General features: G+C 37.7%; 1 protein-coding gene across 1 annotated transcript in view; it reads right to left on the bottom strand.

Moving 5' to 3' along the window:
* GFRA1 (GDNF family receptor alpha 1) overlaps positions 1 to 24,964 on the bottom strand; it is a 142,430-nt gene that overhangs the window by 70,794 nt on the left and 46,672 nt on the right. The window lies entirely within an intron of this gene.

Raw genomic sequence — 24,964 nt, 5'->3', positions numbered from 1 at the left:
CGGCTACACCTCACACTATTCTCTGAAGATTGCTTATGCTGGATAATTGTCAAGGGACATGAGCCAGAGGGGAAATAGATGACTTAAATAAAGAAATTTATACAAAGAACTGTATGATCATCTCAAATGAAAATAGAGTTTCTCATTTGGTTGCAAAATACAATGCAATACTCTACTTCAACCAACATATTCCTAAAGCAGAAGGATCAGTTGTAACTCCACAAATGGTCACAGGAGGTTTTGTATTTCAAATAGGTATTTAATCTTTGAGCAAAGTATAAAAAGGTACCAAAATTACAGCCTATATTCCTTCAGTACAGAAAATATTTCTGAGAATTTACAGGTAGATTATATGCTTTGGTCAGATTATTCTTTTGTAGAGAATGAAATAATGCAATTTCTCTGAAAGTCAATAGAGTTAATTACTGTTATAAAACCTGAGTTATATACTTCAATCACATGATCTGTCTCTACAATTTACTTTTGTCATCTTACAGAGCAGAATATCTTCAAGATAGCATTGGACAACACACAGATTATTTAGTTTTAATTCACGAGACTAAGATGAATTAAGCACATTTTTGTACATTTTGGAATGAAAAGAAATTGAAAAACTGAACAATTAGGGGTTTTTTTTAGCTTACTGAGGTTGGAAATTTTAATTTCCTTTTCAAGTTTCACTGCCAAAAAAGATATATTTATAATTAAAATGTTTGGAACTCTCTAATGGACCATGAGTGCAAGTCAGATTGCTCTGTCGCCTTAGATAGATACTTAAAGGTAATTGGCTAGTCTTAGTGATGTATTTTTAAAGAGGTACCTATTGATTAATAATGTTTCAGTATTAATATAACCGCTTCATGTGGATTGAGAAATATCAATAGCAGAAACCCATATTTATCCACAAATTAACTGGATTTAGGTCTGTATTTTTAAGCCAAATGGGGTGCATCCACTCATTACTCTGTAAGAGTAATGTGAGAAAGCTGTAACAATGAAGGTTAAAGCAAAACTTGTTTGCGTTATTTTAGCAGTATACAATGGATAAAGTTCATGCTTCTGCGCTCTTGCACAAATAAAGGATGCAAAAGCAGAAATCCCACATGTGGGAAACTGCGACACAGTAATTTGTATTTTGAGGCCTTCTGTACTAATGCTAGACAAAATGAAGTAGAAACTGAGGTGCTTTTCTTTTTTTTATAATCCAGTTAAAAATGGATTAAACCAGTAAATGATGCTGTAATCCAATCCATATAGCCAGAGCTCTCACAGTGGTACTCATCTCACTGTCATCCAACAGGCTCCATAAGGACACAGAAGTCTACTGATACAAAGGGATATTTGAAAATAACACTCTGGCCTGCATGTAATGAGTCACTGCAAAAACATATAACTGAACATGAAAAATAGCTAGTAGATGAAAATCCTCTACCTGAGACTGCAGTGTACATTCATACAGAGAATGCACCCATGTGAGCAAAAAGCCCATTTTAAGTTCCATTCCACTAATAAGCAAATTCAGGAAATTCCCTTTATCAGATATTTTACTGAGCAAGTGAAGCCTGCATTGTGCAATGAAGGCCTAACAAGATCAGAGGAATTCAAGCCTGGAAGAGACTGTAACAGCTACCTGGTTCATCCTCCTGTGGCAAACCAAAATGAGTCCATCCTCTGCAAAATATTTCTACATATATCTCATTACAGGGAATGCTACAGTCTCCAAAGTATTAGATCCAGTTATTCTTAAAGTTAGATTTCCTAGATATCCAACCTAAACATCGCATACTACAAATCAGACCCATGGACAATTACCCTGTCACAGAGGATATCAGACTGCTGTGACATTTGTTCTTAATGAATCCACACTGACCCTCCTTATCACCTTATATCCCCTGGATGATTTTAAATCAATTTTTTTTAATACTCTGTTCTATCATCTTTCTACGCATTGACTTTGGGAACCAGATTGTAATTCCCTGAGCCACTCTTTCCACTAGGTTTATTTTACTGATGGTGTGTGTATATAGCTATAGCTATACATATATATTTATTTATTTTTAATAAAAGCAGTACTACTGCACTATTAGTTTTTCCCCAGTACTTTGGGACCTTCTCTTTTTTCTATAATTTCTCAAGGATAATTATTAATGGTTTAATGACAGCTTCAGCTCATTCAAATACACTACAGAGAATTTCATCAAGACATTTGGAGCATTTTCAGGCCATCAGGAGAACAAACAAAAAAACCTCTAACATTTCCTAACATTTATTTGTGGTTTTCTATTCAATAAACAGTTGAACATAAAACCAAAAAAGGAAATATAAACCGTAAATACTATCTGTGCCATGTCATGTGGCAACACACCATAAGTTAGAGGCAAAATATCTTAGAACTGCCTTCCTAAATTGCTTGTGAAGTTATTCTGAATATTTTCAGATGAACTTTTATAAGTAGAGAGAAGTAATTACTAAAGTCAGTAATCTCTGTTTTCCCCTCCAATACATGGAGACCACCGAGGAATAAACAGACACAAGAAGTGAGCCCTAAGGCCTTTTTTTTTTTTTCTTTTTCTTTTTTTCCCCTATACTGGAGAATGAAATAAACATTCACCTCTACTGAGAAGTTAATAAGAGACTTCTGGTGACTTTGTGTCACCAGAAAAGTGCAGAAAAGTAGGAGCATTCTGATAAATCTCTGAAAATAGACTGAAATGGAAGAAAGTTGGCCAAAATTGTATTAGTATTCTGTTTCGTGTGCAACTGAATACACAAGTAGCTGGTCTGCCCATAGTGATGATGGTAGCTGACCTACAGGTACTGCAGTGAAGATGGTATGCGTTGCATTCTGTCCAGTGAGGAACTTTTTCACAGCATCCATCCTTAACAAACACAGTTTGTTAAGCATTACAGATAACACTAGGGTCTCTCTTAACTCTTCAGTAAAGTATGCGAGAACAACTGGACTAGAAGAGCTAATCAGCATCTCAAGCACATAATGGAACCCCTGCTCTAAGCAATGGAGATAAGGCTGCTGGATGAAGCAGTTTGTCCCTTCCTAATCAGTAATTCTTTTCAATGCAAATTAAAGTACTGGGATAGAGCTAAATATGTTAGAATGGCTCCTAGAAGATTTCCCACCTCCTCAGAGTTTGTAAAAGCTTAAAATAAGCTCAATAGCAGGGTATTCACTCCATGTTATGATAGACTAAGCCATCTTGATCCCACAGTTGGATCCCACAGGCTTCTGAAACAGTAAGAGGAGGAAAAGAAAAGTGAAAGAAGCACAACGTATTATAATCCACTATTTACTGTGGGTCTGCATGGCCTGAATTGCAGCTACTGCAGGAAAAAAACCTACGGATTAGCTGTTTCAACAGAAACATAACCTTCACAAAATTTTCTTATTTATTTGCTTCCTAATACTAAGGTGATTTTTTACTTTTTCTTTCTTTGCAAATTTTCTTCAGCCAATTATCTGGACAATATCTGTAACTCTATTTACTGATTGGACTGCTGATCTAAAAGCTCAGCTCCTATGGAAAGGTTGCTACAAATGAAATGCTGCAAAGTAGGCGGTGAAGTAGCATAGCACTATATCAAATGAAGTTCAACATGTTCATGCTTTCTTTTAGCCAATTGCACAGGTGCTTTATACTTTGCTATATTTTTATACAATGAATGATTTTAAGTCACAATGACCCACCTAAAAACCCAAGTTAAGCAGATGGGAAGAAGCAATGCAAAAAACAAGTAACAATGCTTTAAAAAAAAAAAAAAAAAAAAGCCATTAAACAAGCAGAGAAAGCTTTTACTAGGGCAAAGGGATAGGTCAAGTTGTGCAAAAAGGAAATATAGGAGCAATTTAGTGTCTTTAAATGCATCAGTAATTTTAAAGCATTTTCTTTTTTTTTTTTTTTTTTTTTGTAATATATATTAAAAGGATGCGTTCAGTACCTAAAAGCTACTACATTTATATATTTAAATGGACAAACGAGTGACCACTGATTATTAATGAAAAGCCAAGATTCTGGGTTCATGACAAAAAAACTATCTGCCAGAGATTAATGATGTGAAAGGCTCTCATATATTTAAAATACGTATCTTTCTGAATTTCCATCCAAGATTCCTCATTTCATTTTTGAGAAATTGTAGCAAATTAATCAGAATCTCTACCCATGGTTGAAAATATTTTTGCATAACAATGAAGTCATTACTCTTTTTATTTCTGTAAATTCCATGAGAGCAAGAAACAGAAGCACAATAAAAATCTTTTTTCATAACAGTTGATTAGAAAATATGGCCTGCAGACAGCCTAGCTTTCTTTGCACTTTGCACATTAAGAATCCAAATACGTTACCAAAGCTGGGATTTTAACCCCCCACAGCTTTAACACAAAGAAGGACATTAATAAGATACAATTTAGATTTGCATTTTTTAATAAGCAAGGGGATCAAAGAAAATATGAATGCTGAAGGGATGTTAAATCATGTGCAAATTCAAACATCAAGGTGTACTACAGAATGAAGATACATCTGCTCCAAAGTAAGAGCTGTAAGGTTTTCCAAAAGTTTGGTGAACTAAATGTTCTTTATGAACCATTTGCTTGCACTACTGCATCTCAGAGAGAAGCAGGTGCATTCAATATTTCAGGGACATGCATAATTCCCATGGCTGATGGCAAATCAGCAGGGCTGCTGGAGGACCAGCAAGGAATGGATTAATCTTTCTAATAAACCTCGTGCTGTTCTCATTAAAGACTTTGGTCTGCTTCTACAGGAGAATATGAGCATCCTGAATATCTATTTTCACTCCAACATTGGGATGCAACAGCTCATTAAGGAGGCCACAGCGCCGAATTCTTCTGGGAGCACCCATTAGTATTGGCATAGCGACCAGAGCAGGCCTGTGAAAAAGACTGCTGCTGACCTGCCTTTAAAAAGCGCTCTGTAAGCACAACTTCACATCCTGTGAGGCGTCTGTGCTCCTCCCAAGTGGCAGAATGCAAACCAGGACCAGCCCTTCCAGTGTTTGTATGTAGCTGGGACAGCTGACAGGTACATAAAGGGAAACACGGCTGTTGAAAAGGGCACCAAGAAAACAAGGAGGAAACAGCCTCGACAGGCTAATGATAACCATTATTTTCTGCAAAACTGTTTTACATTTTTTGAAGAATGGGGCTCAGAAGCTAAAGCTGCCTCCAGGCGTGACCAGCATTTACTCATCAGATCACCACAGGCTTCAGTGACCTTGGCAGTCTCACAAGGATCATATTTTTACATGGATGAACTGCTTCTGAATAGTTTCTCCAAACAGGATTTCTATCAATGTCAGGCACTCATTCTACTTTCCTTCCCTTGATTAAACATATTTATAGTGGACATCGAAGAGAAAAAAACAAGTCTTCACTAACATGGAGTTTAATCAAATGAAATCAATCATAGAACTAAGACAGTGTTTGCAGTTATCACACTTTGGCATGCCCTGTCCCTCAGAATATCCCAGTGATTTACTATGTAAATTCAGCAGGGTAGAGCTTATCTGGCATTCTATATTTGTGTACTGCCTGGCAGAGCAGTGCCTCGTTCCTAAATGACTCGTGAACATTAATGCAAGAAACATGATTCATTCGTGGATTATCTCCACCAATTTTACAAAGACCAACAGAAGACAGAATCTTTCGAAGGAATCACTTTCGACCCTTCAGTGTCAGCATGGAGTAATACTGTACACTTATTTTTTAGTTATTACACTATATTTACATTTATATTATTATGTAAACTTCCAGATCCAGGTTTTCACCTTGAATTCCAAAGAACATTGAGGGTAGCATGCTCAATGTAATTGGAGTGTACTACAGCAGGCTATACTCTTTGCTTCTGAGTAGTATCATAAAAACAGAGTAACTTTATTGCTTTGCTGAACGATGTCATGCACTGTCTCATCCCACAGCCTACTTCCAACTTCAAAAGAGACCAAAACAGAGTAAGAACTAGAACATACAACTCTTCAAGAATCATACAGAAGAAAGAGATGATGCTGTCCTTTCTCTGCATACATAATACATAATAGAAATATAATAAAGTTGGGAAGAAGTCTGTTCTAGCACTCATGGAGGAGCCTCCCTTCAAACACACATAATGAGTTTTTAACTACAATTCAGAATCTAGTTCCTATCTTGCCTCCCACCTGTACCAGCAAAAAAGTTAATTGATAACATGTCACATACACACCCATCTTGCTACAGTGAAATGTAATGGCAAGAATATAGGTACAAAAATGTCCTGTGAAGCAGCAATTATTGGCTGCTGCCAGATAGGGATAGATGGACATTAATTCTGATTCACTGCAAACATCTTTCTATTCTTAGATTCCCAGCAAATGCATAAATCACAAGGGGCTGAGCAAAGGCACTTCTCTATCTCCAAACACTTATTTTTCTTTTAAAAGAAAATAAATTCAGACAAAAACACCACCAGAAACTTTCGATTCTAGACATTTGCCCTAATCTTTGCTAATTTTCAATAACATGATAATTAAGTCATGTTTTCAGTTGCAGAAATACCTTAGCAAATGGAAGAAATTGCAGCTTCGAAAGTGATGAAAGAGTTAAATTTCTCTACTCAATAACAATTCATCTAGAGCTCTGTGAAAATTTTAAAGCTTGGCTGCCCGAATGTAAGATGGCACAGGTATCACGTGGCACAGTAATCAAGCTGGATGTATACTTGAATTACCAACTGGGACAGATCTATCAAGCTTTATCGAGTTGGTAAGAACAAATGGCTATAAAGATCAACTTTGGTTTATGAATCTGGCCCACATAAAGAAAAAGAGACATGTTTATTCAAATCAGTTTCCAGCACAATAGCTTAAAGCAAGCAGCAGTCAATAAAACAAATTGGTGTGCGATCTAATGCCATTCAATATATTTTAAAAATGTTGCATTATGCACTGTTAGATGTGTCTTATTCAAAAATTGCTGCATTTATATATTGAAACAATATGGTATGATATTAATGCCAAATCTTAACAAAAGCTTATTTGACTCAGCCAAAGGCCAAAAGAACCCACAAAATTCTCATTTTCTGTACAGAACTATCACTCTAGATACATTGAATGGATACTGAATGGTGAACTAACTAGAAAAGGGAATCACCCTTTTAATGAGGGTAATATATCATGACAACGTCAATTTGATTAATGTAACGTGGCCACATTTCAGTAGAAGGAAATTACAGGTCATTAGGGTGAGTTAAAATTATGTTACAGAATGATTTTCTTAATTTTGCTAGGAATTTATCAAATATTTTTCTTGGAATATCTTATGTTTTTCTTCAGAATCTCACACCATTCTTCTTGCCTCCAACCAATTTTAACTCAGAAACTGACAAGCATGAAAGGTATATCTTTGTCCGATTAGACAACATCTGGATTGATTAGAAGAGAAAAAAACTTGTGAACCTACTATGAAAAATAACTTCTTTTGAGAAATATAATCATACACATAAGTTCCCACCCCTTTTTTTAACACGGATTTTTACTAAACACAGAGTTGGATAAGTTTTTTTGCCTTGGAAATACAGACAAAAGATGGCAAGCAAGATGAGGCACAAGAGTTTAGAGGACGAAATGAAGAATTTGGAGGCAGAGGAGCCAGCTTAGTGAAAGCGCAATATAAAAGAACAAGATGAAAAGCACAACAGAAGGATGCGATAACATGGAGAGAGGCAGTTTGAGCAGAGTATGTATGTAGGGAGAGTGAGAGCACTCCAGGCTTAAAGGTAGAGACAGAAAGCTTTAATGTGAAGTGGTAAAAGATAAAGAGAAGATCTAAAGAATGCACAAAGCCCACAAAAACAAAGAAACAACTGGGCTGACAAAATGAGTAACTTTGTACGTTTGTACTCCAAGAGTTCAAGATCTCCCAACTCCTGAGGATGGCAGAAAGCATTAAGACAAACAGAGAGAAAGCATGGAGCCACTGGAAGTGCAGAAGATGCCCCAGAAGACAGGGCTGGATGGAGAAGAGGGTATCAGTTCATATCTACCCCTACCCTAATGTTCTCTACTGCAGAGAGAGGACTTTGTCTTTAGCAAATGCAGGAGTGCATAAAGGAAGGCTGCTGAAAATCCATGACCAGCTCCAGTCAAGTCACAGTGCAGAAGAAATGAGTCAGTTAATAACATCTGAGATCATGTTGGTACCTGAAATACCTGTGTGCTTTCCCACACTCGGAAGGCTGCTGCAGAGGTGCTGCTCTGCATGCTGCACACCCTTCCTGCTCACCACACCAGGCATCTCCCAAATGCACTCGGGTTACAGCATGAGGATATGGTGTTTTGAAATCTTCGTGTAACATTACTTTGTTCTGCTATTTGCAGTTCTTTTAAAGTGAAATTAAATCATCTCTTTACTGAAGCTACTAAAAGAAGGCTGATGAAAGCCAGCAAGTTGGAAATGAGATTTCATTATGTGTTTTTGCAAAATCTGGTTTGCATTTGATTTGAATCAGGCAAGTCATAGTTCAAGTCAACAGATCTAAACATAGCTTTTAATAGTTGATGTTTGAGTAATTCTATTTTTTTTTTAGTCATTATGTGCTTCTTCCTACAACCACATGAACACCACAGAAATATTAATGCATTTATCATTTATCCTCCTAGTATATCAGATAGGCAAAGTTATAGCTCCAAAGAATAGGTATGGAATCCAGGCACAGAAATAATATCTATGACATGGTTGGATCTCAGGTGAAATCCGTGGTATTAGCAAGAGATTGAGGAGATATCTTGAGCAGAAACCTCAAGATCTGCAGTAATTTCTTAAACATAACACCATTTTACTTTACAGCATTTTTATATACTCTAAGGTTCAGTTAGCATTGAAAATAAATAGATGCGTGCACAGTCCCAAACTGTATTAAAGAATGATTCTTTTACGGGTCCCCAAATCCAAATTCTAATTAAGCTTTTAAGGTAAATTTATTCATTGTTAAGAATTCTTTTTCATGCATTTTACAGAAGAAATCCCAACAAGTCTTGAATGATGTCCCCAGTCAATTTGAAATTTATATTTTCATCCAGTTAGTGATTTATCATTCACAGTAAAGTCCCTGGTCTGACAGACTTCCCAGTAACATTTACAGAGGAAGCCAATGTTAATTTTGTTCAAATGTGGATAGTTTAAATGAGCTCTTACCCCAGATAAGTCTTTCTTTCTTAAAATGGCTGTGACAATTTTTTGGGAAACAAACTTTGAAAGGTTGAACATTTCAGTTGTCAGTAGTAAAACAATGATCCATAAACCACACAGCAATATGCAACACACAGCTGAACAAAGACTATTTCAAGATTCCTTCGTTGTAAGAGTGATAATTATAAATGGGTTATAATCAATGGCCAATGTACAGTTTGTAAAATGTAGGCTGCCTTTCACCCATGATGCATTTAGACTGTTTCAAAGAAGAACAGACCACTAGGCATTCAGCCATATGTAGATTTATGGTAGTCTCATGCACACTATTTCATTAGTCAATATTATAATATATAAGGCATATGTCAATAGCAACTATTAATGACTAACTCCTCTGTTACAGGATCTTAATTTACTACACAGGTAACACAAATTTGTCTAAATTGCAACCTAAGAATATTATAAATGTTAATAGAGGGCTAGGTCACTGTCTACATTAATCTGATAAACAAAGTGATGCGTTTCATTATTAAAATGTGGTTTCATGAAGTATAGATTGAAAAATATGAAAAGACACTAAAGAAAACAGAGGTGGATGAGATTCAGCTTTGTTCTGTGTTGCACCGAAGTTGTCCCTGCAGTACATGATCCAAGACTGCTTCCAACAACAGAGATGAAAGTTGTGCAAATAGAACAGACCTCCAAAGAGCTGACTTATTTCATGTGTGAGCTGGGGCAAGGGAACTGCAAGGAGTGGGGGCAAGGATACTCAAAGGAAAAGTTCCGTGGAGCCAAAATGCAGCTTGTCTTGATGGCAACGCCTTGTCAAAAGATCTGACTGCAACAGGTTTACTCTATAGGTCTGCATGGGTCAGCTCCAGTACCCAATAAACAGTTCTCCATATGACTAAGGGACACAGTGAACTGAGTGCCTGGGAAGAAGCCTGTGCTGGGATGCTAGCAATGCCAGCGAATACCAGAAATCTTCAGCTTTCTGACATTTTCTGCAAATGTTGGGAGATCTGATAGAAGACTATTGGTGAAACAGTGCCTCAAAAGTATAAAGATACTCAAACTCATTAGCATCTGGGAAAACTATTTTAGGGTCTTTGAATCCTACAGCAATTCATAAGAAGTTAATCAGATTCTGACCTGTCACTAATATTATTCTATGGGAACATTACTGAAAAATAGCTATTTAAAATTCCAGCTTGCTGCTTTCTCTCTAACACAGACTTTTGAACAGACTTACTCTGAAAACTACGGCAAAGCACTTTGTAGTTGAGACATGACATATTTCCATCCATGATCGAAATTCGTGGTTCTACAGCTGCCATCTATTTTTAAGACTGTTCAGTTAAGCTACTCCTAACTTGGAATGAAAAGGAAGAAAGAAACTGCTGGTCAAAAATTGCACATTTTTGCCAAAAGGACATTTAATGGATCATGCTCTTATTGTGCATAAATGCATATGGGGACACAAATGCACACAGCCTACGTGTACACATAAACATGAAACTCTACCTGCTGCTGTATAATAACATTTAGTAACTAGGATTAATTGCAGCGAGACTTTACATTGTTCAGCTGCTACAATAAGTAAGCTGATAATGCTGTTCCTCCATTACCTCAAGAGAATGTAAGTACCAAAACACAGCAGTCTCTGCTGTAATGAAGAGTACACAGAAACTGAGACAATGGGAGGGAGAGCGTGAAAAATGGCAGAGGGCAGTTAGTACTGAATAAAGAAAAAAGCCACTGCTAATTTCCCAAGGGCTGGGTATATTTAACTGTCACATCTGGAATCCACATTTAAATATCATTAAGGGATTTGGTTTTCAAAGAAAGGTTATAAATTGAAGTGTTCTGAAATCACTGTGCAATGCTGTTTACACGGCAGTGTGGCTGCAGGTTTTACAGCTGTGTGTTGGATACTGATAGCCACAAGAAACAGTAACCCCAATGGGATGCTCACATGGATGTCCCCCCTGCCAAAAACGATGCTCACAAAAGCAAAGCATCCTAACACCAGCCAAACAGTTGGAAAGTCTCAGGCACAGCTCTAGAGCTATTAGTGCAACAATAGCCTCTCCTGGGCCAGAACGAAAAACCACGTCAAAGAACTTCTTTTTAAGATTCTCATCATGATAACCACGCTCCAGCCAAGCGGGTTGCTGAAAGAGCAGCAAAGGAAAACAGTAGGAATTTTACTGATGTAGGCTTTGAAAAATACTTTACAAATATAAGAAAGTCTTTGTTTTCTGACGTCCAAAGTTCAGGCTCTGTTTACTCAAGAAAAAAACTTCAGTGCTAACAAAGTCTGCTAAAGATAACCAAGGTTAGTAGGAACTCTGAATTAATCAAGGGGCTCAAGAGTCATCCACTGTTCATCTGTGCACATATGCACCTCAAACTGAATTTAAAAGCCCCTAAACCCAACAAACAAGTGAACCTCAGTAGTCTTGGAAAGGTCAAAAGCATTTTGATTACAAGCAGCATTGGTGAAGTGTTTTGGACTGCTAGTGTAAACATCGTTGGCATTATGGTAAAGATGAAAAGATAGAGAGAGGCAGACAAGGTACAAACAAAGACACTACATTTTGGCTGCAAATGCATATGTGAATTCTGTGTGTGCTAGTTTGCTCTGAGCTATGTTAGGTCACGCTGTGTGACACACATTTGATTTGATATAAGATTTAGAAGGACGCACCTATCAAAGTATGTTTATAAACTGCCTGCAGAATTAGTCAACTGCACTTTGCCTCTGTCTGAAGTAGATGTGGGATGTTTATTTGCAGACCCAAAGGCTAACAGCAGTCAAGGAAAGTTGCTGGATTCACTTTTTGCAGGAAAAAATAACTGGTGTCATTCTATTGCCATCATATTAATCACTATTCTGTTTGAATATGGAACTTGGGAATTAAGGCTATTTCCTTCAGCCTGATAAAATAATGCCATGAAACATCTTTGCTTAATTATTGTTTTTAAATTATAACGCAGCAGAGAAAACATATGACAAATTAAAAACCAAAATGAATTGGTCTGTTTATATCTGTACACAGAGAAGTGGCACGAATGACATTGACTGCTATTATAAAACAGCACTTATGCTTCAGTAAATAAGGTGTTACGTGCTACTGGAAGAATTTAACTGGTATCTCAGAGAACACTGTTTCAAAGAGCAGTATACCTATAGCTTGTATTTATAGTAACTCACACTTCCATTTCCATTTATCACTGCATGGATCTGTACAAGCCAACTTCTACCTGACATAGGTGCTTCCAAGAGCCCTATGGGCTTTCATCTGCTTACAGACTTCCTTCTCTTACATCGATGTTCTCAAAAGGGGGACAATCAGATAAATGCGAGAACACTGGAAGGCATATTCCACCCTGTCCTACACAAAGCATGTCTAACATACGCTCCCATCCTCTTTTGGAAGATTCTATGCCTGAACCAGAATTTCTCTCATGAACCCAGGGACCCTGAAACATATTCTGCATGATACTTGTAAAACAAAGTGCTATACAGGTGTTTTTTGAGTTAAAGCTGTCAGGCTGCAATGAGAAAACATGCTCCATATACAACATGTGATGAGCAGGGGTAACTTGCCCAATTTTAATTTAGCTGATACATTAGGTTGGATTTGTAATTCTGCATTTGTCTGCAGACAAAAGACTAAGTCCTTAAAACACAGCTGATTTGTTCAAGTGAAACAGAGATCAAAATGCTAATTGAGTCTTCTCCCAGAAAGGTTTTGTTTAGATCTTTAAGAACACAAAAGGCCAGTAAATGGAAACATATTCAAGAAATTTTGTTTATTTTGTTCTAACCACACAGATAGGTTAATTAAAAAATGTACAAAGGATTTGTTTTCTGTATCAAGCTTAGGGGTTCTTGGTGTTGTGATTAAGTGGGTGCGCAAAAGAGCAATGAAGGGAAAAACAGATATGTATCTAGGAAAAAGTTTTTTAAAAAGAAAAAAGAAAAAATTTAAAAAGAAAATCAATATCCCAGGCAAGAGAAAATATGGAAATTATCAATTGTGCATGCAAATGAGAAGATAGTTGGAATAAGAGTAAATATATATATATATATTTTTTATCTCTTTTGTAGCCCAGTCCATTCTGAGACTCTAGCATGCTAGACTGAGGTGATACAGGGCTGTACCACGAGACACCCTTAGGCAAAGATGTGCATGAGAAAAAATACATCCCACCACACACAGAGGCCAGCGTGCGAAGGAAAGGCCAAGCAGAGACAGATTCTCTCCCTCTCCAACAAAGATCACAAGCAATGTACTTCCAGAACCAGGTGAGTTGGACTAATTCCCCTTTGGGAATGTACCTGGGATGATCTAAGCATATACAGAACTGGAGTGAGTGTCATAAGAGGACTAGACTCTCTTCACCATGTCTCCAGACACAGTTAAAATGCAGGAGAAAAAAAAAACAAAACCCAAGGATATCTGATATTTCAGCAAGTACAGACAAAGCTGCAACTGCAGGCTGAGCTGGAAGCTTTTTTTGGCAAAAGAAGAATTGCAACCACTAATCCTTTCAGGATGTAAGCTTCTACTAAAACAAAAAACACATTAAGAGTGGTGTACCAAGTTACTTCATGTTATACTTCTCAGTAAAAGCAACGTCATTTCTAGAACTATCCAACAAACCCAGCTCATCCTGAGTTCTTGGTAGCTGGAGAAATGTGGCAACTCCTAAAATCACTTTGATCTGAGTCCTGAGCACGCAGTCTTGACAAACTTGGCTGCTATTTCCCAGCCAGCCTGGTTACAAAGATAACCCTCAAAAGTGAACTGCACATAAAGCAAAAGCAGATTTGTCCCGTTGAAGCTGCTGGGGTGGAGGTGTTTGACACAAATCAAAACCCCAAACCCAAAAAATAACCGATGAAACAACACGGCCTCCACCTCCAAGCTTCTGTTTACAGCTTTTCTAACAGGATAAAAAAAATAAAATTGACAACGCTCCTGTCATAACACGGATGCCATTAAGAACAGTGCAGGGTTTCTGCAGAGCTTTCAGATGTCATTTCCATGCTGCTGCGAACTGGGAACTGTGGGAACTGAAGCATGGGTTAACACCAACTTCACTTTTTAAGGAAGAAAATTTGGAGCCAGAGTGCAACGGAGGCTGAGACTGCTCCTTTCTAAATCCAGGAAAAAAAAAATCAAAACAGCAGTAGTGACCATTACTAGCATAGGAGATGTGACAACATAAAACAGAAGGGCTGAAAAAACACAGAAATGGAAGGTGCAAGGAACAGCATAAGGAGAGGTCACTTTGCCTTCCATTCCAGCCATAATCACAGAAATTTGACAATTTATGCAGACAGAAGAAAGTAGAAGAGCAGCAATGAAAGTTCAGATACTTTCAGATAACTTATCAGATATTCACAGTTTAAAAACGTTTTTGAAATCTAGGCTATAGAAAGAGTTCTGGAACAAAATCTGTTGAGAGTTTCAAGTGCAAAGAAGGAAAATTATGCTCCTCTGGAGACTGCTAGAGCCAAACTTTAGCCGTGGATGTCCTCCTCAACTGCAAATGCAATTCTAGTCATTCAGAGGCAGCTTCACAAATGTTTCAGACATATCTGTGCTGGCTCTTTGCTGGAAGCTAAGCACTTAATCTAAAACTTCCAAGCCCTGCTCAGCTGCTACATAAGACACACACAAGTCCATAAGCATTTTATTCTCAGCCTTGAAGTTTCCACATTCAAGGTTAGACCTTGGACCTCTGGTCATGCCCAGATTGCCACTTTAGCGTTACTAAATCGCATTCTGCATTCAACCTCTGAACTTGTCCATAACTCCACTGTCAATGGGCTGAGCAGCTTCCCATTTATCTGACAACGAAGACCCTCATGATCCACACTGGGAATCTTCCTCTCCCTCTCAGACTAAGAAGCTTAAAGCCTACTGGAATTTATTTGAATTTCTTAATGAATGCTGCAAGAAATACAGTCATTTCAATGCATGGCCAGAAGAGAAAATGAGATAGCGACAATAATCCAATTCCATTATTTCTGTTAAATACATAAGCAATCCTTGGAGCCAAACTGGAACACTGTACTCCACCTCCCCAGGAGAAGGCCAACCACTAGGCTACAGAGTCATTATCACTCTTACATCCCAGCACTGCCTTAACACTTGAGGGCACAGGAAAATCCCGATTAAAAGGACATGGCCTGGACCAAATCCAAAAGATCAAAACCTCAAGCTTAGTTTAAAAGTACCTACTATTATGAAGGACTTACTCTCAGTGCTGTGCAGAAAAACTAAAATTAAGACAAAACTGTACACGGCTTGTTCAAAACAGAAGATCTTATTTCTGGAGTACAAATTGTATGCGACTTTAATAGTATGAATTCTGTCAAGTGGTCTATAGAATAAATTTGCACACAGTTCAACATAACATGTGCACATTAAATAGGATTTGGCATTAAAAGACCCAACATTGAATGGAAATCGAAAATAAATGCCCACATTCTCCCCAGAAGACTATTCACCCCAAGGCCTTAGGCATTAATTTAAGTGAATGAGGAAGCCACTAGGGCAGCTGTCGGTAGCTTATTTGATTTGTGAATAAACAATGGCTTCATTTTAAACGTTATTTACTCCTACTCCATACTAATGTGAAAAATCAAAAACACAAAAAAGAACTATTTTAAAACATACATTTTGGGTTTTTTTAAAGCTTTAATACTGCAAAATTCTTCATTTTAACATGATAGGAAAATATAATAGGACTAACTTCTGTTGCATTATTAATTTTTAACTGCTACTAATGTTAAGAAGCCCTGAGGTCGTACCTTATAGTTAATTGATATTGTGCATTTGGCTGTATATTAATGAGAAGTTAGGGTATCATAGGTCATTCCAATAAAATCTTCAGGCTTGTCAGCTTGAATTATGTATCTTTACATCTGTAGAAAACAGTGGCAATATGATAATTACAGTAGTTGATACGCGTTGTTATAACTTGTTAGTACAATCAGGTACATCATGTCCAAAGTGCAGATGCCAATCCAGTCTGGCACTAATAATCCATCAAGCTGATTATTAATTATGAACAGTTTCTATGTGAAGAGAAGCATTTAGCTGCACAGTGAATTTTCACATCTTCTTGATATTACAAAGATTTAATTACAATACAAAGCCACCAACTCCCTGGCACTACAAGAAGAAAATGAGGACCTTTACCCAATACATCCGAACACGGAGTGCTGAACTTTCCGTGTACGTGTGCTTCTGGGTTTGCAGATAACAACACAAATAAAGTCACACAAGCATTGTGGGTTCATACAAAACAGTTTCATATTACTAGGACTCCTATTTATGCAGGGTTCACCTTGTACAGAATTCTGAGAGGATCGGTCTAGGAAGATGCAGTTCTATTGCCTTCCTCTACCAGATCATACATGCTGAATACTTTTTGGTATCCATGTAATTGCAATCTGAAAGACAATTGAACCCAGCTGTCCCAACCTATGCTCAATTTCTATTTCACATACAGATATCTTGCCCTACAATCCGATTTTGTTTGCTATATAATAGAGGTACCAGACCATGAAAGAAGATGAGGAATTTACATAAAAGGAAAGGAACTGTTTCAAATAATAAGCAAATTTTATCTGTTCATGAATGCAAAATCTGACTGTAAAGCAAACTGAGCGCACAAGTTAAATATGCCTTTGTGCAACTGGCACTTACAGCAGCTGATAACCCAGGATGAAACTGTCCTTGAAAGCACTGCAGTGACAGCCTATGGATAAATTGCTCTCAAACAATTTATACAATATATGTTGAGCACAAAACGGCTTGTTTTCAGCACACACTATACGAGTTCAGCCTTCTTGGTTTCCCTGGTAAACACGAGTATTCAGGATAAAAGGAAAAAAAGAGGGAGAGAGAAGAAAAAAAAAAAAATGAAGTCCCACTGAGCAGTTCCCATTCTAATCTCTGTTGCTAAGATGTAAAACCCAGAAAAACTGCACTGAGATCCAAAAGGTGCTCTGAATTTACACTCTGTTTCTAAGGTCAGAGCCCAGGTATACATATCCAAATGCATGGCTTCAAAAAGCCTGAATTCCCAAATACATTACATATGAATACATTTTTACCTTATCTGTGTAAATTCATGCAGACCATCCTGAACAGATGATCAGAATTAGGGGAAATAACAAAGTGTGAATGTAAGCAGACTGCAGGTGCTCCTGTCCACGAACAACAAACCAGTCCAACAGCTCAGGGTGTTTGCATGCCCAAGCTGAGAGTTCTTAGTACCCTGGAAGTATCCAACTCCTTCTAGGATTTGCTGAGCATGGATCTATGAGGTTTCATTTGCACCAGTTCCAGCTGGACTGACAGACATCTGAGATTTAAGAACATATGGCAGCCTACACAGTAGCATCCAAACTTCTAGGACATACAAGAAATCCAGAGTAACCCATTAGATTCTTGAAATCTATAGGGACAAAATCTCTGGGTGCACAAGAGAACGCGTCCAGGAGAGCACAGATGAATGGTGGTCAGTGTGGTTTAATGAACCAAACAATTGATGGTCTCTAACATTCAGAGAGGAGCCACCAACTTTTCTGTTGAAGCTATGAAGCAGAGCTCATCAGATTACAACTCAATATATGAAGAGCACAGTGGCTGAAAGCATGTTTTGCCTTTCTAACACCTTGCTCAGGTGATGCTGTTCCACATTTCCTCCTCCACTGACTTGTGTTTAACGCAGAAGCTGCAAAAGTGCCTCAGATGAGCCAGTCAGAGTCTGTGCACTATGGACTATACATGTTTTGCATCTACATTAAAGGATAAAGACAAAACAAGGACTTGGAATAGATTGCCTTGAGCAATTTCTCATCTGTGATCTCAGATCCACAATCTAAGTGTGCACATTACAGACATTTCAGCACGCTGCCTCTGTCTGTGTGCACATTCTGGGTTAACAGCACCAAGCAGGGCGAATTGCATTCATCACTGTGGGCCACACTGAATTACTTCATAGTGTCACCAGTTGTGCACACGCAGACAAGGGCCACAGCTCAGATGGTGTGTGGGTAATTTCAGAACCGTGGCTGTCTGTGCCAGACTTCAGAGAAATATGAATTGCAGAGCGACTGGGCAAGTTCCTTGCAGCTAACATGACTAACTGGAACAATGCTTCTAAAACATCTGTATTTTCTGTTTGTATTTTGGCTCAAAAGCATTTCAGCAAAAGAATTCTTCTGCTGTGTTCTTGGATTCAGAAAATCATCACCGAGTCTGCAGTTCAGTACCTAAACAGAGCTGCCCTGTTTCTCAGCGCCATCAAAGCATCCCCTTCCAACCAGCACTTTTCAAGTTCAACTGTTCTTTCCCACTCTGCAAAAGTTATTCATCTTTTTCCCTTGCATAAAGAATGCTCAGATTAGTAAGACAAGGAAGAAATGCCCTTGTAAAAGAAAAGGGGAGGGACAGACATGCAGACACCATGCTAGCTCAGGCCTTACAACAGGCCTTTTCATTAATTATCTTCCTAATGATGGTTTCTCAAACAATACTGTGAAATTTCATTCAAAATCCAACTACTCACTGGGGAAAGAGTGCATTTTATCTTGCTCCCTCAAGAACTCTGAAGCCATCTTCCTCATATTTATATTCTAATCTTTCTATGCTCACTTGTAAAAGCTGATAATTAGGAAAGCCTCTTTGATGGTCAGAAGCTGCACACTATTTCTGTGTGCATGGTAACAGGATGAATCACTGACTGCACTAATCCTGTAAGAGTGTTAAAGGTCCCATGTGACAGTTACTGTGAATGCTAAAACTGCCCTATATTATGCTATTTCCCACTAATCCTAAGAAAATTAATGTTAATTTATCATGAAAAAAGGTTAATTATACATTTACTTCTGATTTAGGCACATTAGATGAGACTCACAAATAATACAAATGTTTTACCATATTTTTTTAAATGGGAGGCTTTGTCTGTTCGCATTCAGTCAGGGACAGTACTCTGAAATCACACCAGGAGGATGGGGGGCTGCAGAGGCAGGACAACAACAAGACCCAAAGGTAATTCCAATTAACCTTCTGAGCCGTTTTAAGCAATACTTCAGCTTCTGATTGTAATGCAGAACATGCAAAAGTATCTGCTTCATCTCTTCTGCTGGTAGTTTTCAAGAGTATATTGAATAACAATTCTAGTTCAGAAAACAGATTCAAGTTATTTAATTACTTTTTCATCGCTTATTAAAGTAATAACTTATAGAATAAATTTTTCTCCTGTATGAAATACTTCACTGTAATTAAATCACAGCATTTACTCGACATGAAAAACACAACAACAAACCTCTACATTTTGAATGATTTATTAATACTTGCAGATTCTAATCCTTAAGTACAATCTTGGCACCTCACCCAGGGTCACATCATAGCTGCAGCACTCAGTACACAAACCACCTTTCAAAGACTGCTTACTGTTCAACCAGCAGAAGTCTACAGCAATGGGCTGTCAGTACGGCTGTTCAAACCCTCTACAACAAAGGAAGAGAGAAACAAGAGCTTTTGCTGAGCTAGATAGCGTATCAGTTCCAATACTAGTGCAGGTAGCCCCCTGCTCCAGTCAGAACTACACTGACATGCCATTTCCATGCTGTAGAAGCATCACACACTTTTCATTAGAGGGTTTAGACCGCTATTACATCAATCAGGTACCATAATTTTGATAATAAGATGCCCAGAAAGAACATTTTTGCCATGACTTAACCCAAAATTACTTTACACAGAATATGCAATTTTAAATAAGAGGTTTTTATAGCCACTGTTACCTAAAGAAAAATGCAATTTGCCACAATTTACATAATAGCCACTTGGATGCTGGGAGCATATCCCAAAAGGTGTATTTTTCCCCCATGCTATCTAACTATGCTCGTTTCTGAGTGGTTTTTGTCTGTTTGTTTTCCGTTCACTTTTTTTTTTTAAAGATCAACAAGCGTTAGCTTCATCACACAGCTTGACAAACAGCCACGTGCTCTGAGCTCCCAGCTGCAGGACCCAGGCTCCAGCCACCTCCATACTTTCTCAACAGATCATCATTCACACCTTTGCGCTGTTCTCCCTGCCCACAACACAGATGAAGAGCGAGGCTGTTATGGCGAAAGGTTCAACTCACAGGAAGCACTTTCTGTAAAAACTAAGCTGCTAAAATGCTTTCCCCAGGCCTGCCCATTCCAGATGAGGTGTGATTCCTAAAATTACCCTTCTACCCAGTGCTCTTCCAGTCCCACTGTCTGCATGTTCTCAAAACACCGCACAGTCTCTGAAGAGCAGCACAGAATCAGCCAGGAGATGACACTAGCAGGTCACCCCCTGCTGCCAGCCAAAAAGAGCCACCACAGGTGATGCTACAACACTTATGTTTTTCAGTTACAGAAGCTAAAATTTGATTAACCAGCAGCAGAAGGGGTTAAACAGATGTTACTTGTAAATAGACAGTACTGATAAGCAGACATTTGCATACATTCCACTGTTTTCGCTGGTAAAGTGTAAGTTCCAGTACATCACTGTTTATAGCTAAATGAACACTACAGTGAGATGATCTGGATCTGGCCCAATTAATTTTACTAAAATAGCTTCACATTTTTTCTCACCTTTATTTCAGATGTGCCATCCTAACGCGATGAAAGATTATTTCAAATTCAGCTGCTTTCCAGAAAAATTATAATGCCCAAGTATTAACAGACAAGGTCTATCTTATTTCCTGCATTTTCCAATAGCTTTTTGAAACCATTTCTCTGCTTAATATCCTATAAATTTTTGTTAGAAACATTCTTCAGTGTCTGCAGTAGGAAAACTGTGCTGAAAATCAATAGTCAGCCTAGTTCTCTGCCTGTAATACGTTATATATCATAATCCTGTTTTAGAAGAGCATAAAATGAGCGAAAACAGATTCAATTTTAAGATTCAGAATTCAGACTAATAGACTTTAATTTGAGAAAATATCTGTCACTGTGAATAGGCAAACAAATGGATTAGATTCTCTGGTTTTATTCCTTAGGCCATAAGTGTCAATCTCTCCACAGAACCAACATAATACACCACTACAGATTATCAAAAGTGACTACTTGCAGCCGTGAATTATTCATTTGAAAGGTTATGCACCAGTGATAATATAAATTGTATTTGAAAAATATTAATCTAACATTCTAATAAGCTTCAAAAAATGATTTCTTTCCCAATATTTAAACTAAAAATAATATTTAGTGTCTCGGAAGGGATTACGCATTTATTGGATGTGTTCAAAAGTCCTGCCATAAGGTATCTAAGAGTTAGGGGGAACTGATCATCTAAACGCTCTTTCAGATGTACTTGCTCGATAAATTGAAGATAATGCATGTAGACTTCTTTCAAAGACCTCTAATCCAATTATTCCCATGCATACAAAGAGATGGTGACTGTTCAAAACGTATGACGAAACCCAGGATTTCTTGCCTGTGCTGCCGGAGGAAGAATCTCAAGGAAAACAACACCACTCAGGATAGGCACAGCAGCAAGGTGCAAGGCAAGGCCAGTTCAAGTGTCATCAGCATCGCCCAGCACTGAGCCTGAGCTCAGCCTGCTGCAGTGCGCTCACACTGTTCACTCCAGTACAAAGAACTATCAGAAACAGAGAGCTTTCAGGATTTTGAAAGCACAGAGTTTTAAAAGCACAGTGATCTGGGAGATGTAATCCACAGAAAGAAAAATGATACTGTTGAAGTGGTCTAATGTAGAATCTATAGGAGCGATGTCCTTTTTAAAATATATTTTAAGAGTCTCAAACTGAAATACAAGTAGTCTAGTTAAATGAAAATCTTAGTCTTCAATTCTTACATCATGGAAGGAATATTCAGAAGTTCTTTATCTAATCGATGAAAGAAGGAATTCTTTCTAATTGCCCAGTAGTGATAATCTGAGTCAAATTCAATCTGAGGAATTTCACACAGTGAAAAGGATACTCTATCAATATCAAAACCTAAGGCACTTCTAATCAGCAAGAATGGCATGACTCAAATTTGAGCCTCCCATAATTAACACAAATCCCTTCTGCAGATTAGAAACTAGCATTTTTATTATATGTGTAATAGGGAAGGTCTTCTTACACATAAAATACTTCCTGTTTCATCTTGCTTCTTCAGTTAAATCATAGTATCATAGAATCATAGAATGGCCTGGGTTGAAAAGGACTGTAGTGATCATCTAGTTTCAATCCCCCTGCCATGAGCAGAGTTGCCAACATTGAGACCAGGCTGCCCAGAACCACATCCAGCCTGAATCATAAAATCATAGAATCACCAAGGTTGGAAAAGATCCACAAGATCACCCAGTTCAAACGTCTGCCTATCACCAATAGTTCTCACTAAACCATGCCCCTCAACACATCTAAACGTTCCTTCAACACCTCCAGCATTGGTGACTTGACCACCTCCCTGGGCAGCCCATTCCAGCACCTGACCACTCTGAAAAGTAATATTTCCTAACACCCAACCTGAATCTCCCCTGGCACAACTTGAGGTCATATCCTCTAGACCTGTCACTAGTTACACAAGAGAAGATGCCAACCCCCAGCTCACTGCAATTTCCTTTGTAGAGCACCTAGGTTTGTTTGATTGGTTGGTCTTCACACTCCATAAGTATGCACTCCAAAGTATTACATTTACAATCCCCGCTCAAATTTTACATTGGATGAAGTTTTAATTTGTGTATTTGATCTGTGGCCCTTCTGTGCAACAAGCATTGCTTGTTTCCTGACATGGTTGTTCCCTCCAGGACTTGACAGGTCAGTGTTTCCTTTTCTCTCCTGTTACTTTCATTACTCTCCACTGCAAAATCTCAGCCACTCCTTATCCCTATTCCTTTCTCACCTGCCCTGAGCTTCCAGCACTATTTTGACACTGATGGATCACTGATCTTCACTTGCATCTCTCATTTCCCCCAAATTGCAGACTGTCTCACTTCTTTGCCTACTTCTCAAACACACAATTTTGATGTCAAAGTCAGTCTCTTGAAAAATTGAACTTCTTATCTTTTCTTCCCAATCTCATCTCCTTGCCATTACTGTTGACAATACCAGTATCCTTCTCAATTCTCTAGATTTCAAATTTCATGGCCCATTCAACTCTTTTCTCCATCACTTTGCCTGCTCAGACTGTCATCAAATCCTATCAGTACTCTTCTACGATATCTCCAATATCCACCAAATGCCTTCCAATCTTTCCACTGAAATTTTGTCCAAAACTTAAGCATTATTTGCATCAGTTACAGTAAAATCCTGTTTAAGGTATTCTTTCCTATATTCTAATAAAGCTTTGAATACATGTGAAATACAGCTGCTAGAATTACCTTTCTTTCCTACACTGACAGTATCACCAGTTACCCATTACTTTCTGCATCAAGTTCAAGATCCCAATTCTTACTTTCAAACTCTAGTACATCTCCACTCTTAATTAGGTTTTTCTATAGCTCCTTTCTCCTTTTCTGCTCTATTCTGCTTAACACAAATTGACTTACTACTTATTATTTTTTTGCTTCTATCAAAACCTCGCACGTGCCACCGCAATGCTGAATACACAATATGTCTTCATTTCTTCCCTTCCAAAATACAATTCCCTGTCATGCTTACTCTGGTGTTTATTCTTAAAATTCTCTGCTTCCCTTCACCTGCAGTTAACCAGTGCATCACAATCCTTGTCTATATCCTTAAAAAGGAATTAAGCATTGTAATTGATCATTCTGGCCAGGCTATTTTTGCCTCTCTTGCCTCGAATGTTTTTGTTGTGCTTGTTTTTTTTTGTTTTTTTTTTTTGTTTTGTTTTGTTTTGTTTTTTTTAATTAGTACAAGCAAATGATTCCAGAACAATGACGTCTTCAAAGACAGAAAAACAAATCAAAATCTTTTGTACTGCTCATATATCTGAATTACAGTAGTAGCTGACAAACTTTTGTAATTCCTTCACAATATGCAAGGGATTAGTTACTATGATTAATGTACTTTTGAAGTATCTGTATCAAAACAACTGAGTGAATGGCCTTTGCTAGGAAAAAAAACCCGAACATACATTGTAGTAGAACAAAGTAAATTACACACACACACATAAAAAAAAAAAGGAAGACAATTATGAGCTAATATTAACATTGTTGGAAGTTATTTTAATTTTATAAAACATCCCTTAAATTACACCTATCGAAAGGTAAATTTGAATGTATTATTAACCATGCTTAAAGCATGTTACTTAAATGTAAAGCAAGTACACTTATTACTACCTATTATGTTGAAATAACTTGAATCACAGGCATACCAGCAATACTTGTTTATGTCTGCATTTTTTAAAAAGTCACTCAGGGCAAATTACTGCAGAAGAACACCCAGAGAGTAGAGGTTCTTTGTTGTACTTCATTCTGTTAGTTCACTAACATGGTGCAAAACAGAAAAATTCAGAAAGCTTGTTTGTTTGTTTTGACAATTCATGAATAATGTGAAGAGCAAGAAAATTCCTAACACAAGTTTTGCAGGACATGGAGAGCAGAAACAATCAGTCCAACTCACTGTGCATTTCATAGTCAATCAATGCTTACTAACAATGGAAAATCAATCTTTGTTTTAGAAAAATCATGAGACAGTAAAACAAAGCAAGATTTAAATCAGTTATGCAAATAGACTACTTTTAAGTCTTGACTTAAATCAAGATTAATAATTGAATTAATTTGTTCCAGTCTAATC

Source organism: Tympanuchus pallidicinctus, unplaced genomic scaffold, assembly GCF_026119805.1.
Source record: "Tympanuchus pallidicinctus isolate F22 unplaced genomic scaffold, pur_lepc_1.0 scaffold16, whole genome shotgun sequence".
Lineage (NCBI taxonomy): Eukaryota > Metazoa > Chordata > Aves > Galliformes > Phasianidae > Tympanuchus > Tympanuchus pallidicinctus.
The sequence above is the reverse complement of the archived record's forward strand: the minus strand, read 5'-3'. Positions and strand labels throughout refer to the sequence as shown.